Source organism: Musa acuminata, unplaced genomic scaffold, assembly GCF_036884655.1.
Source record: "Musa acuminata AAA Group cultivar baxijiao unplaced genomic scaffold, Cavendish_Baxijiao_AAA HiC_scaffold_1104, whole genome shotgun sequence".
Lineage (NCBI taxonomy): Eukaryota > Viridiplantae > Streptophyta > Magnoliopsida > Zingiberales > Musaceae > Musa > Musa acuminata.
In genome coordinates, this window is record NW_027021317.1 from 638,056 (window position 1) to 654,575 (window position 16,520).

General features: G+C 39.4%; 1 long non-coding RNA gene across 1 annotated transcript; it reads left to right on the plus strand.

Annotated features, from left to right (window-relative positions):
• Window positions 1–1,845: 1,845 nt before the first annotated feature.
• On the plus strand, window positions 1,846–14,915 carry LOC135666470 (uncharacterized). The gene is made up of 3 exons (XR_010509798.1): window positions 1,846–13,074; window positions 14,498–14,558; window positions 14,653–14,915. It is a non-coding gene; the product is annotated as an uncharacterized LOC135666470 (long non-coding RNA).
• The last annotated feature ends 1,605 nt before the right edge of the window (window positions 14,916–16,520 follow it).

The following is a 16,520-nucleotide window of genomic DNA, read 5'->3' on the forward strand; positions in this document are numbered from 1 at the left end:
ATTTCATATGAAAATCTATATTTTGCAAGGGATTCGTTAAATAATAATTAAAGGAAGAAGCTGTAATAATCCAACCACCCCTGCAGTTCAAACAGAGAAACACGATGATCAGAATATGAAATCAAGTCATAACAAGTTATTACAATCATTTGCCATAATTTATATTATGAACAGATCATGCTTGATATCAATTGTGGTCTCATCAGGATGCTTGATATCACTCGGAGTATGGAACTTAAGATATATTGCAAGCTTAAGACAAAATGAAAACCTGAATAATGCTAAACAGAAAAACAGCCTTAAAAGTATCGACTGAATGAATCACACAGCATCATATGTTAGTTATTATCCATGATTTTAGAGGCCAGGAAGTAATGTAGGATGGACTTCCTTCCACGTCAACATCATGCTAGGTAATCCATGAATCACAATGTCAACAGATAAAAAACCACTATCCACTATGAACATCAAACACATGAAAACCCTTTTCTGAAGAACACTTTAGACTTGTTTATGAAAAAAAAAAAAACATTGAACTGTATGTTCTTCTATACCAAGGAACATTAATAACACATACATTGTTTTAACCAGAAGTATTCAAATTGGCACATGATTTCAATTGTTTTGGATGTCAGCCATGATTTCTTCTATTTGATATATCAGAAAATTGGGAAGCGAGGAAATACAATCTCAGGGGAAGTACATTTTCTTTTAATAGAAACTTTACAGTTGATAAATTGCTTTCCTAATTTGTTGACGCAGATATGTACCTGATACAGCTGCTGCTTTCTCGATTTTGTGTTGCACTGGATTGCTAGTTTATACCCTATTTCCCTTCTGAGCATACCGAAGATATGATTCTTTTTATACTTGCGGTTATTAGGAAAAATACCTTCCACCTTTAGAGTTAGCAATTCTTCGGTATGTGTATATGTATGTATATATATATATACATATATATATATATACATATATATATACACATACATACATATATATATACACATATATATATGTATATACTGTATACCGCTCGGTATACAGTATCGTAACGTATCGAGCGAACGTCGAAACTTCGGTACGATATGAAATTGCATATCTTGATCAATACTATCATCTGGTTGCATTATGAAACTTCACTACATTCTTTTCATTTACTCGATATATGAATATTTTTATTTTATAAAATTGATTAATTTAGTGTCTTTAATATTAGTAATATGCATCAACTACTTTTCAAAAAGATTTAGGTGGGCAACATAAAAATTTATTCAGAAGATTTTTTGCAATTATATGGTGGATTTTCATCTCAGTTCGTGCTTCTTTATTTATACAAACACATGCAGATAGGATTAGATGGGCAAGTACGAGCTTCTTTATTTATACAAGCACATGCAGATAGGATTAGATGGGCAAGTCTATGCAGATCTACTCATTTTCTCAAATAAATTCAGGAATTGTTAGCTTTTCATCTTTTGTTTTAAGATGGGTCTTCCCTTTATTCTTGAGGAAATTATATCAAAATTGTGGTGACCTTTCTTGTATATTTTTCTACCCTTCCCTCATTTCTCAATTTGTTCCAATCTTGCAATATGAAATGTGGCATGGTAGATAATTCTTCTCATATATGTGTTTATATGTATATATATATGTATATATATATACATGTATGTATATATATATATATATATGTATATGTATATACATATATATACATATACATATATATGTATATATATACATATATAAATATATATATGTATATTGACTAATATTATTTTAATATTAAATATTAGTAATAAGTAATTTGATTGGTATGATCTACTGTTTAATCTTCTATGCATCAAAAGGTAACACAAATTTTGGGAAGTACAAAGGTTCTAGATTTGATATTGAAGAATAATTTCGATATATTCCCATCCAATCAAACAAAATTTTTTGATGAGTCTTAAAATTTTTATTAATTTTGATACTGATATACATATCTGTCCAGTCATCAATATTTCTTTTGTTTGTAAGGTAAAAATGAAGAATTCTATAATTTAAATATTTTCTATCTAGATTTTTATGGGTATTAATAAGATATCCTTTTTTTCAGTGTGTATGAGTCCTTACTATTCCCATAATTTATATAATAATGTGATAAAAGATTATAGTGTTTTTAAAATTTTTCTTTTTGAGTCATCGATAAAATCATTAGTTTAAAATTTTCATTCATGTAATGAATTAATTGGTTTTTTATATTTTATATGAATACAATTTTATTGATTCTTTATTTTGAACAGTATAATGTTGATTGACTCTATTTCATCATTTTTTTCTTACTATTCGAGATCATTTGGTTTGAGATAAATTATATCGATAATGATCTTTGAACCGGTTTTTTCGTTCACTTGACACAGTATTCACGTTCTTCTCATCAGCTTGCACGCACGTCACTTCCACATGAAAGATGTTAAAGACATGAGATAAATTTTTTGTGGATCTTTTTGGCACTCACTTGTTATTGATCTAAAAAGGAGAGAAGCACTAGCTTGAGAAACCATAGTTAATAGAGGTAGGATTTGTAACGCCAGCCAATCAACATCTAAGCTTGTATTACATCCAAACGTAGTACTCAAACGAAAGCAACCGATGGAAGAAGAAGACGCCAGCCAATCAACATCTAAGCTTGTATTACATCCAGTACTCAAACGAAAGCAACCGATGGAAGAAGAAGACTTCAGTCAAAGCTACTCTTTCCTAAATGCTGTTAAGATACGGAGGATTATACTGTTCTATTGCGAAGATTTTTATAACGCTGTACGAGATGATTTATCCTCAGGGCCACTAAAGGCTGCCAATGGTAACGTAGGTAGGTCTGTGGGTAATAATGGGTGGTAACCTTTCTGCAAACAAGCCTTATATATGAGCTCTATAACAATTACCTCGCCGTGGAGGAACGAAACAAGTCGACGCATTATTCTTCCGCCCTTTAGGTACGATATCTCTCTTCACTTCTAGTTTCCTTGTGGGAATTCTGGATTCTGGCGGAGAAACGTTGCAATTTGTTGTTATTTTTGTTGTCGATCCCCTATTCTCTTTTAGGGGATGAAATTTGCGCCATTGGATTTGGATTCCCTGTCAATTGCGTTCTTTTCGTTCTTTCTCGAGTTTGGTTTATCAGATTTGGATTCCGGTCTCTCATCAATTTTTTCTACCAATCTTTTACCTGACCAGAACAGCTATGCTAAATTAGAGAGGCAGCATAGGGCATAATTCATTTCCTTGCATTAGGGGTTTATATTGTAGTCAAGCCTGGCTTCTGCAAGAGGATTGATCAAAGATCAAGCTTTGTGTCAAAGGTTTGATCAAACCATCAAATTCTAGTTTGGAATAGACCTTATTGTAACTCAAGAACCAGAACAATGAGATAAAGATTGGCTATGCATTAAATATGATGATTGGATATTTTCACCATTCATTGTTCCCATTTAAACGGGTAAAAGATATCACTTTGTCAGTTGTTGGGAGTATGAGATGAATTTTTTCAACTATTATTGAGAGAATATAATACTCATCTCCGGAGAAATATCTCTTCATCCGCCATCGTATACCATCGGGTTTTCAATGTATGCTTATATTAGTTGACGATTATATATGTGATCGAGATATATTGTATATAATCGATATATAATTTTATTTATTAAATAAAAATTATTATTGTTTATAATGGTTCATAAATTTGTATTTGACATATGAGTTTCAAGCATATTTGATTTATTATCATATCATATGAAAATATAAATATGTAATATATATTATTTTATATTTATTTTCAGATCAACCTACTTGAATAAAGGAAAGATTTTTTAGCACGGCCAAGAAACTTTAGTTTATAAATTATATTATTGTAAGTACATGAATTTTAAATTTAATGAAATTTTTTCCTCTGTAATTATGGATTTCAAGTGATGATTTATTTATGATAATTGGCTTGTGATAGAAGAAGAGAAGGATTTAGCCACAGAGAGAAGAAATGGCAGCGGAGAAGTGGCATTACAATGTGGTGTCGTTGCTCTCCGGAACGGAGAGGGACTTTCTCATCCGTAACAATGGCGAGAAGGTACTCGAAAGTCTTCCGTCAATTACTAATAATTGTTGAGCTTCATGCTTACCTTAGAAAGTTAGGATCTCGTGAGACTTGCCTATCAATCTATTGCTACAGAAACTTAGAAACTTGTCGAATTTGCCTATCAATCTAAGCTAGCCTCGATTTAGTAGATTTTGTTCGAAGCAACAACTAGTCTTCCATGCTCGTCGGACAGTCTTTTTTGCCTTTGAGATCTCCACCATGTCAAATGGATGCTCTGTCTTCGTCAAGTGCAGAGAGAGAGCATTTTTTGATCCGTGGTAAGGGACATAAAGCAATAGGATGCATCAAAGCCTGACGGGTTGAGTTTTGGATGAGAGATTAAGAGAGGCGTAGGAGGGAAGGAAAAGGAGGAGGATAAGATGAGGCGAATTGCATATTGCTAAAATGCTAATCTTTCCCTATTTGAAGTATGGAAAATGCATGGCAACTTTAGTTTCTCACTGACAAGCTGTGATTTGTTCAGGTAGCCATCAGCAGCCTTGACGGGAAAAAGTTTGGTCTCTTCTTGTCGGACATCTGTTACGAAAGAATCGTCACTGATGATCTGATCAAAGTATACAATCAACTGTCCTCGGAGGGCCGCGATTTCGAGATTGTCTTCGTGTCATGTGATTCATGCGTGGAGACCTTCAATAGGTACTTCTCAGATATGCCATGGTTGGCAGTCTCATTTGCGGACTCCGACACACGCGAAAGGCTACATGATCATTTCGGCAGTTTCGAGGAGTATTATCCCGCTCAGCTTGTCATCTATGATGCCGCTATTGGCATGGTCGTTAACGAAGAAGGTCTCCGAGCTGTGGCAAAATATGGTGTAAACGGGTATCCATTTACTGTTAACAGGTTCTACGAGTTGGAGGCGGCTGCTAAGAAGGAACAGAGTCTTCGAAGTCCGTTGGTTTCGCCGTCCCGGGACTACTTGATCTCCAATGATGGATCCAAGGTAATCGATGATCTCCTTGTAGGAAGAGAATTAAACTACATTCTTGATCCACCAGCTTACTACCACCATCTAATCTATGCTAAATTGAAGCAGGTTGCCGTGTCGGATCTCGAAGGAAAGATTGTGGCCTTTTACTTCTGGTTTAATATTCCTGATAAATACGGCGGTCCCCATAAGTTGACTCTGGTGCTGGCTGAAATCTATAGGAAGCTTAAGGAAGCCGGGGAGAGCTTCGAAGTTGTGCTGGTGCCATTAGATGATAATAAATCATCCTATGAACAAGGCCTGGCAAGCATGCCATGGCTCGCGATTCCTTTCGAAGACGAGGGTTGTGAGAAGCTTGTCCGCTACTTTGAGCTCTGGCCCTTCCATTTACCAATCGTGCTTTCGAAGACGAGGGGTTGGCTGAGTTGTGTTGATCTTTGTTGATTCCTGCGGATCCCCCAGATGAAGGAAAAGACCATCCTTACTGCGCCAGTCTCTTAGAAATTCCACATGCTGCTTGAACTGGGTGGATGCTTGTTGGAGCTTTAACGAGCATCGTCTCGCAAACTTCTGAAGTTTTGGGTCCTTCCTCCACAAAATCTGCTCATTGACTCTTCTTTCAGTTAGTTGTCACATCCAAGTAGGTTCGCATCACTTCCGCTTTTGATTGACATTTCGTTGGGAAATGAAGCGGACAATCTACTCTCAGTAGCACTGATCACCGTTGGTGAGGATTTGACAACTATTGTCTTCCATTATCTTCGAAGGGTCTTTGAACTTGTGCAGAGCTCCTCTGCTGGATAGATAAGAGAACTGGGGTACTCGGTTTCGCCCATTCTCTTGAAAGTTGAGAAGGCAAAGGTTACTTGACTTCGCCCGCCTCCTCGAGGTTGTACTTCATGCATCGAGCTGGTTACTGGCCTTCGCCTGCTCTTTGCTCACACTTCTGAAGCACTTGAAGTGTTTGCACTCCTTGCGTTGAGTTAGCTACTGTGATTCACCTTCTCAATGCCATTGAACTTCTGGAATGCAGGAAGTTTTCACCCCAACTTGGAATAATTTTCTGATAGATGAGGTCGCCTCTGGGATTGTACCGTCTTCTCCATCAACCCTGCCGCCTACTCCATTGAGTAGCAAAGGTACAACACCGCGTACTGCCTGCTTCGTTCCTTGGTCGTGCACTCTTGCATGACCCGAAGTCCTTCACTTACGGCTATCTTGATGAGAAACTTGTTGACACCGGTCTTACGAAGTTTCTTGGCCTCTGCCCTTCAGCCTTGTCTCGGTACTTGGAGATTGCCTCTGCATGCTCCACCTCCTCGGCCCCTTTCACGACCAAGCGCTCTCCCTCCATGAGAGCAAGGGATCAATGACTTTCACGGAAGTCCCGCCTCTGCGGTACTATGGCGCTGCCATGCCCATGGCACTACTATCCGTCGCCTCGCCTCTGAATCCCTTTTCCTCACAATCAGTAGATATGTCTCCGTGGCACTCCTCTGAGTCCACCTCCATTTTAACTGATGCTTGCTTTTGGGTAGCTAAGTCCCTCTGGACTCGTCGTCGCTTCCTCGCCCCTTTCGACCCCCTGCTTCAACACCTCTGTGTTCTCCAAGCAGACTGTTTGGTCGATGGAAAGACAGACTGCAACTCCCATGCATGGCCTCTGCCATCGCGTTGTAGGGTTTGCACCGATTCTGTTCTCCTTAGCTTCCTTGGTAGCAATGTTCGCTTACTCGACTTTGTCCTCTGACTTGTCGGGCTCCCTTAAGCGAATATGAGCTCTGGAGCAGTCCAACTCTCCAGCTGCTTCAATCATACCTCTGCATGATCAAGTCCCTCCGTTGGGACTCACTAGTACTTGCATTCGAACTTCTCCCTTGGTGGAACACAGCCCCCATATGCTGATGACCAAGGCTTTCATCCGATGCAAAATTCGGTGCACGCCCGGAAGACCCGCCTCTGCGGTACCATGGCCTTCACTCCTTGAATCCATAGCCCTTCTTGCCGTTGTGTTGTTCACCGAAGTGGAGCTTCCAGTAACTCCCGATCATACCTCCATATGATCTCATCCCTCATGGGACTTCCGTGTGTATCGCATTGCCACGAACTGTTCCACCACGATCCACTGCACCATGTCGCCTCCTGGTGACATCTCCATTGCATTCTGATCCTTGTGGAATAAACTCGAATTGTGAACCCTCCATGTGTGGCCTCTTGCCAATACATTGCAGGGTCTCTTCCACCTTCGATTTTGTTCGCTCCTTTGGCAATCGACCTTCATCCACCCACTCTTGGGTCACACCTAGATGAAGCACCGCTCTAGGACAGTCCGTCGCCTAGTAGCTCCCGAAGTCCACCGACTTCACTGTAGTTTGTGCACCATTGTCTGGATCCTGGGCCTCTGCCCCTACCAGCACAATCTCCGCTGCGCACCGCTTCCTTCATGCAACTTGAATGGCAACACTGTGGCATATTCTTCAAGAGTACTCGCCTCTGCGTCCTCTTGCCCCGTGCTAAGGCCATCTGAACCCAACTTCGCCTCCGCAAATTGAGTCGCCTTAGTTCCTCCATCAAATGCTCCTCCGAGATAAGGTGTATGTGCCTAGAAGCTTCCTTCATCTTTGGCACCATGCAAGATGAGTCCGCTCCGTCAGAAAGGACCCATGGAACAACATGATTCTACTCTTGCCTTTGCGAGAGTTCATGTCCTTGACCTCTGTCTAAGGAAAGCACTGCGCCTCCGCTCCATGTTCCAACTTCTCTGCTGGCTCCCTTCATGCGGCTTGGGTACTTCGCCAAGTTACACCCAAGTTGCTCCGCTCCTCGTTTTTGCATTGAGTCGATGGTGGCCCTCGCGCCCACCATTCCACGGGTCAGCCCTCCTTTGAGTCCGATCTCCATATCGACTCTAAGTGTGCCTTCATTTAAGTTGCTTCAGGTCGCTCCCCCACTTGATCTCGCAATGCATCCACCAATGCATTCTCTCGAGCGAGATCATGCGACAACTCCTCGCTGCTTGCTCGATCCATTGAGCTTCGTGGAGTTGTTGTTTGTGAGGTACTCCTCCTCAACATGTGAGGTCCGTCTCACATGATTCTCCCTCTGGAGAGCCGAGACTTATCCCTCCTGGATAACTGTCCCGTTGGAGCAACATCTCTCTTCGTTTATGAGATCACCATCCCCTTAGACTACTCCGATCTGCTGAACAAACTGTGCATTGTTCTGCCTCCTGCAAACGCACTTGCTAGATTGCGCCTCCACGTCAATACAGCCACCGCTGCACCCCTCAAGGCCTAGAAACATGCTGAACTCGTTGCACACTTCAGTCTCCTCCGGACGTATCCTTCGCATGCCGAAGAGAAAGTTTTTAATGCTCCATGGCGTCGAGTCTCGGCCGCCTTGGGATGGCCACAAACATTCCATCGTCCGCATACAGGCCCATGCATGAGTACCAAATTCTTCGAGTTAGCAATTCCCCTCACCTCTGTGAGCTTTGCATAACTCTTTTGGTCGTTGAGCAACTCATTCCACCTTGCATAGTCTCATTCTTGCTAAGCGCCTCGCTTGCCTAGAGCACCATCAAGTATAGTTGTCAACGTTGAGCCGTAGCTCAAACTCAGCCATCCCAACCTTTGTGCGCTCCGCATTCTTCCAAGCTTGCCTGTTCTCGTGGTGCCTCTTGCGCGAAGGGTTGGCCATTCCTCTGAATGCCAATGTTAGATGCCCGCTCCTCTGAGCAACTCTTTTCCTTACATCTTCATGCCCGTTTTCCCTCAAATGGTCGCGCGTTGCTGACTGCCCTCAACGCAGCCCCGCTAGGTCCCCCACGTTTGCATGTCAAGTGTTTCTATGAGTGCTTGTCCCGCTCTGATACCATCTGTCACGGACTTAGCTGGTTTTGCCTAAGTCGTGCGGCACCCTTGCGTGTCTGTCCGCAAAGGTCAGCCTCCCCGAAGCCTCCCCCTCGTCCCTTAGGACCAACAAAAGAGAGAACAGGTTAAAGAGAACGCCTCAATCGAGATCCACAAGCAAACATCTCCGAAAAACACTTCATAGACAATGCAAATTACAAACAGACTTTACAAGCTTTGAATAGTTGCACAACAAAGGGTAAAATGGTCCATTACAGACCGAAAAGCTCTCGCGCGTGTCCACATGACACAACCTTTATTTACAAGCCTAAAGAGACCACCAACCCAACAAAAATGGGACTATCAAGCCTTCGGCCGCCCCTCTACATGCTGTACAAGGCATGGACATGCCAAAAGACACGGACATTCATAAGCATTACACCAAACATCCTGTTTCGAAGTTTGTCCGTGATAGTTCGGTGATGAGAGGAAGAAATCTTTGAAACGCACTTTCCAAGTCAATATCCTCTACCCCTCCTTGGTTGCCATTGGTCCTACAGGTCGAACTAGCACAAGGAATGCCATGCATTCGTTGGCGACCCATGGAGCCGATGCCTACCCGTTCAGCGAAGAGAGGATCAAGGAGTTGGACCAGAAGATAGACGAGATGGCAAAGGGATGGCCTGAGAAGAGGAAGCATGAGCAACACAAGCATGGGAAGTTGGAGTGGAGCTGCCTGCGCGGCCTGTATATGTGTCGTGACTGCCACAAGATTGGAAGTGGATGGTGCTACTTGTGCTCCATGTGCGGTTTCGGTCTCCACCCCAAATGTGCACCGAAGGAGGAGAAAACGGAAGAGGAAGAACATGATGAAGGATCTGAGTGTGATGGAGAGGTTTACAACGATTTCGAAGATTCTGAAGATTCTAAAGATTCCGAAGATTCTGAGGTTTCTGAAGATTCTGAATAAGAATATGTAATGCAATGGTGTTTGTGTTTTGATGGGAAGAGCTCGATGCAATGAAAGTAGCGGCATTATGACAGTCATATCCGTAAAAATATGATGAAAATCTTTTCTTATTTGCTCCATATGATCAATCAAGCTTCATAATAACAACACCAATTCAACAAACATATTTGAGCCACAAAGACCAAAAAATAAGAATGTATAATTCATGGCAACAAAGACGAGAAAAAATCAGCAGTGCTTCCGTAACTATGTATCTGTAATGATTGCTCTTCTCTTCCACCAGTATGCAGAGTATAAGAAAAAGTGTATGGTGTATCCTCTCGTCTCTTCCCGATTGGATATAGCTACAATGTGTAAATATATTCATACGTGATGCGGTGCACTCAGAAGGTGTTAATGCAATGCACTCAAAACTGCAATGCATCGGACCGGTTCTGTAGTTATGTTTGTTTCTTTTAATGTACTCCAAAATGCAATGCACTCAGTCTTTTAATGTACTCCAAAATGCAATGCACTCAGAAGACAAACGAACGGATGATCTACCAAAGTAAATGCACAAGATAATTAATTTACTTGTTCAATGAGAAGTATTTAAATTGACACATGATTTCAATTGTTTTGGATGTCAACCATGATTTCTTATATTTGATATATCAGGAAATTGGGAAGCGAGGAAATACAATCTCAGGGAAATACATTTTCTTTTAATAGAAACTTTATAGTTGATAAATTGCTTTCCTAATTTGTTGACGTAGATATGAACCTGATACAACTGCTGCTTCCCCGATTTTTTGTTGCACTGGATTGCTGGTTTATACCCTATGTCCCTTCTGAGGATATCGAAGATACGATTCTTTTCATACATGCGGTTATTAGGAAAAATACCTTCCGCCTTTAGACAAGAGAGAATATCAATTTTTTTCTTGAGGTTGAGGGCTGCTGTGAAGTAAGAAACTTGATCGAACCTAGATAAGGAACATGTGCCGTGCTTATCCCATTCATGTTGCCAGAACGAGTGGCCATTGCTACTGGGACAGCGAAAACTGTGCCAGTGTTGAATCATCTCGCCAATCAAAGGGTCCATCTGCAATCGAAGACAAAGATAAAAAAAAAACGATGAACGACTCACACTCTCATTTTGCAAGGTACCTTTACGATAGAGTAGTCTGTGTCAGAGCCGAATATACTTTACGTCAGTTGTATTTAGAAGCTGACGGCATATTCTTGTCACAAGATGGAAACATTCCATTGCGAAAAGCGGGCCAAAGGTCATGGATGGTAAAAATTTTTTCCGGATACCCCGTACTCATAGGACAGCAACGGTTGACGTTGCAAAATGATCTGGGCCACTAGATGTTTCAAATCAAACGATCAATATAGAGAAGAACAACAAGATACAAAAAAAATTAGACTTACCTGAAGAACCAAGTGAAAATAATCATAATTGGACGCAACAGTGGTGGAGAAATCAGCAAGAAAGCAATGGTGGAGAAAACCAGCTAATTAATATTGTCTGACTTTTTATTCATATTGTCAATTTTGAACTGGATGCCTGTTAGTTCTTCGATGTATCTAGCATGAATGACATCTTTTTTTATCTTAATATGTGCATCCTGAATGATCCAGATTAGATGGTCTCTTTTGGTCATTAATTTTGATTTTCAGTGCTATAATGATCTTCTATCATAAATATCATTCTTTATTTGCTTGTGTACAAGCGTAGCTACTTTATCATGGATGTAACTTTTTGTTCAGAGTAGCATACTGTTAGCAACTAGCTTCATCAACTTGGACTCCTTTCAAGTCCTTGGATTCCCATGAGGAAGGTGTTGACAATATTCATTGGATTTGGTGGAAAAAAATCATTAGTTGATTGACTCAATGCCTTGACCATAAAATCACTTGTCAGTTTACATCTGCTCCTTTAAACTAGTTGATTAAGAATAAAACAAAGAAAGAGAAAAACTATTCTATATTGGATTCAGTGATAATCTTCTTTTTGTGTTGAAAGGCAAAATCAATGTAGTGATCTGAAGTAATTTTTAGTTTTTGTTCAAACCGATAAATGAAAAGTTATATGCCACTTATTGATGCTTCTCTAATGGGGTATTATGATTATCCTGCCTACTGGCTTAGGTTTCTGATTAGATACAGGTTATTATGAAGAAGTCTGGTAGGTGTCCTTTTTGCCTTAAAGATCTCAGTGGTTTACCACATAGGATCCTGGTCAACTACCTCTCTTTGCATGTTTGTGATATTATAATTTATATAGTTTTGCTTCGTGTTTTCTGTCCAAATTTGTGAGAGATGGCTTAGTTTTGTTTGTGACTTTTAAAGGCAGACTAGTCTCTAAACTTATGCATCTTCCAGGGGCTTTGCCATACAATAATTTTAATTGTTGACTTGACAGTTCCACTGGTGATCATATTTGCTTGTAAATGATGATTCAAGTTTTACCAAGCTATCTTTATAAGCACAAAAGGCTAATTAAGCTGAAATCTCTGAGAAATTAGTCAGTGAATTGGAAGTATTATGTCATAAATTTCTTGGTAGTTGTCTTTTAACTAATATATAATATGCTAGATTGAGATTCCATAATAAGTATCTAGGTGATGTTTGTTTGATTTGATGAACCCTAGCATTTTTAAAAGTTGAGTCAAATGATGTTGAACATTCTTTCTTAGTTTCTTGTTTTTGACTTGATAGTTCTATACTTGTTCTTTCAGTAAATGTTGCTTTATTTTTTGTGATGTTTAGTTTTAGAGCATAGCTTCTTAGTGTCAACCACAACAAGAATCATGTGATGTTACAGGAAATTTGGTTTTCATGGTTTCAACCTTCTACAAAAGTAGATATGTTCTAGAATAACCAAATATGGTAAATGACTCCCTTAAATTCTTAGCATCATAATTGATCCTAAATTTCTTCTGACAACGTGTTGGCTTCAATATTCATGTATGTAAATTTCTTGGGACAGAAGATTGACATATTATGTATTGCATTTTGCTCACTTGTAAATCTACCATTGTTACTAATATAAAGCACAGTATGTAACAAGCAAGTAGGTAATTTCATAGTTGAAAGGCAGATCCCACAATTGAGGTGCTCTCCAACCTAGAAGTCACGGTACGCCATGAAGTACAGGCATTGCGACGGGAAGCTGGTCCTCAAGGTCACAGACAATCGCGAGGTATGCTGATTATCTTGACACTTGTTGTAACTATCGCCTAATTTAGGTGCCTATAAAGCCCTGTGAATTGCCTTTTCTTGGAGCCTAATGGTACAGAAAGGCATTATTAGTTCATGGAACAGAAGGCATGTTTCTTGTGAAAAGTAAATACATTTCAAGAACTGCTTTAGCAATTTTTAAGGTGGCAATCTTGTTGTGTCATCGTTGTTTTGTTTGCTTTAGCAATCCAAATTTGTTGCAAGCAAACAAATACATTTGCATGATTCGGGGACTACTCAAATAATGTGTTACGGAACAAAAACCAAAATACCACATACTACATACCACTAAACTTGTCCTCTTGTATAAGAACCAAGCTATGATAAAGCTTCCATAACTCATCACACAAACAGTGTAGCACAAAATCCATCTCAGGCATTACTAAATGGAACGGAACTGAGGTTCAAATATAATACAATTTTTTTGTTTTTCAAATAGAATACAAGTTGCTACAGGGTTTTAATATATCATGAGCATAAGATATGTATACCTTTCAATTCACTATCAACTTTAGAAATATGAATTACCTTCCTACATTGGAGTATTTTTTGTTGTTCTTTTACAATACCAATTACCAAAAGTAGATGGACAGAAAGGGTCTGTTCTAGCAATGGAGGAGACTGCAAAGATGTGCAAGAGAGACTAGATAAAGGAAGATGAGAAAGGAGGAAAGACTTAGGATTGTCTTCTCAATTCTAGACTTACAAAGAGGACAAGCTGCCCTGCCTGTTTTTGGTTTGGAAGTTTTTATATTTCCTCCAAAACTGAGTAGAGGCATTCAAAAAATTGGATGTGACACACAGTTGACATGGAAATATACACTCAATTCCTGTCAATTGTGTGAATCATGAAATAAAAAAATTAAAGGAAATTAGAATTGGACTCAAATTTCAAAATGACCTTGCCTCTCTTTATAGAAAATTATTGTTCACCTTTCATTTTCATAAACTGATAGGTCAACCAATTAGATGGTTTTGTCATTTGGTTATCCAAGCAAATCCAACCAATTAGAAAAGGCCAGTCAATCCATGTCTTGATACACATTACAACTTTAAGTGTCATAATAGTTGATCTCTCCACTTTAAGTAAAAAATTTTAAGCATTTCAACCATCCATATTTCCTAGAAGAAACCGTCCAATTGCATCATGATCGTTAATGGCCCAATGTCTTAACAGCTGTCCTAAAGAGAAGTATGTAGACCTTATCGATGGAGAAGTACAAGAAACCTCCCAAAGTATGTGTGACATATGTCTTAACAGCTTGTTTACTAGTTATTTTTCTGTTATGTTTAGTAGTTATAAGACAATAATCGGTTGTAACCTTTCTGCAATCAAGCCTTATATATGAGCTCTGTAACAAGTACCTCGCTCGTTCTGATAGCAGCCGTGGAGGAACGTCGATCTCTCTCTCTTCTCCTCCTTGTGCAATCTTCTGCCCTTTAGAGGTACGCCAATCTCTCTCTTCTCCTCCTCCTTGTAGTTTCTTTGTGGGAACTGAGAAACGCTGAAATTTGTTGTCGATCCCCTATTCTCTTTTAGGTTCTGAAATTTGCGCCATTGGATTTGGATTCCCTGTCAATTGCGTTCTTTTCGTTCTTTCTCGAGTTTGGTTTATCAGATTTTTCAGAAACTCTATCCTGCACTCAGCTAGGTCCCACGATGAAATCTTTGATTGTGTTTATTATGTATTGCTGCATTGTAGTAAAATTTCTGTTGGATCATATTCACAATGTTATGGTTTGCACCTATTGTGTGGATAATGTACTTTTTACTATTATACATGAAACAATTGGCTTAAATCAGCATAAGTTTGTTCCTGCATCACATGAGTTGAATGTCTCTTCTGTTTGTGCTATGCATGTTAGTCTTTGCACATGCGCTGGGTGTGATTGTATGAATTGATCATATGTATCTATTTGTTTCTTCTCAAGATATTTTGCAATGCTAAAATCTTCTCCTTGATTTAGGATACATCAATAGTTGGTTTTGTCTTCTGATCATTTGAGCTTGATTGAATATTAGTTTCTAGAATGTCTCAATCTGTCTTTCAGCAACAAAGCTTGCTGCAGTCATGCTGGGTAGACTTTTAGTCTAGCAACACACCTTATGAAATTTAATCTAGCAACAAAACCCAATTAATTGAAACACACAAAAACTATGTGGGGGGCTACTAATTGGAACTTTCACATAAAACAGACCTATGGAATACATATCCATAGTGTCCATTTAGTCATGCTGGGTAGACTTTTAGTCTAGCAACACACCTTATGAAATTTAATCTAGCAACAAAACCCAATTAATTGAAACACACAAACTATGTGGGGGGCTACTAATTGGAACTTTCACATAAAACAGACCTATGGAATACATATCCATAGTGTCCATTTAGATCTTTAGAATTTACACGTATTTCTTAGCATTTGTGGGTCTCTCTCATCAATTTTTTCTAGCAATCTTTTACCTAACCAGAACAGCTATTCTAACTAGAGAGGCAGCATAGGGCACAATTAATTTCCTTGCATTAGGGGTTTATATTGTAGTCAAGCCTGGCTTCTTCATGAGGATTGATCAAAGATCAAGCTTTGTGTCAAAGGTCTGATCAAACCATCAAATTCTAGTTTGGAATCGACCTTACTGTAGCTCGAGAGCCAGAACAATGGGAAAAAGATTGGCTATGCATCGAAGAAAGCTCTCATCATGAATGATGATAATTCTTCTTTGTGAGGCTCTATTGCAGATGTAGAGGACAACAATAGTCAAGTGGCACGGTCCAAACGATCAAAGCTTCTCTTCTCATGGAGCAGCTCCTGCAGGAGTTCAATCTTTGATGATTCAAAGCCAACTGTCTTTCTCTATTTCTAGGAGAGATGACTATTTTCTCTCTGCAGAAGAATATCTCTCTGCATAGAAAGAAACATGTACTTCAGAGCTACCATCTTCGCTCTGCAACACATGCATCTGACCTATAGATAATTATAGATAATTAAACCCAACCTGAGTTTTTTTTTTTCTTCTTTCTCTTTCAATTATGTATCTATTTTATAGATAATTAATTAAACCCACCTCAGGCATGCTAACCGATAATGTTTATGCAATCTTGTGATGATCATATATAGAAAAGGAGAAGCCTTCCGACGTGCCCAAAAGCCTAACTCGCCGAAGCATGACACCTCTCGTCCTCCCTTTCTTGTTGGTTTTCTCCACCATTGCTTTCTTGCTGGTTTTCTCCACCACTGCTGCGTCCAATTATGATTATTTTCACTTAGTTCTTCAGGTAAGTCTAATTTTTTTCTCTATCTTGTTGTTCTTCTCTATATTGATCGTTTGATTTGAAACATCTAGTGGCCTGGATCATTTTGCAACGTCAACCGTTACTGTCATATGAGTACGGGGTATCCGGAAATTTT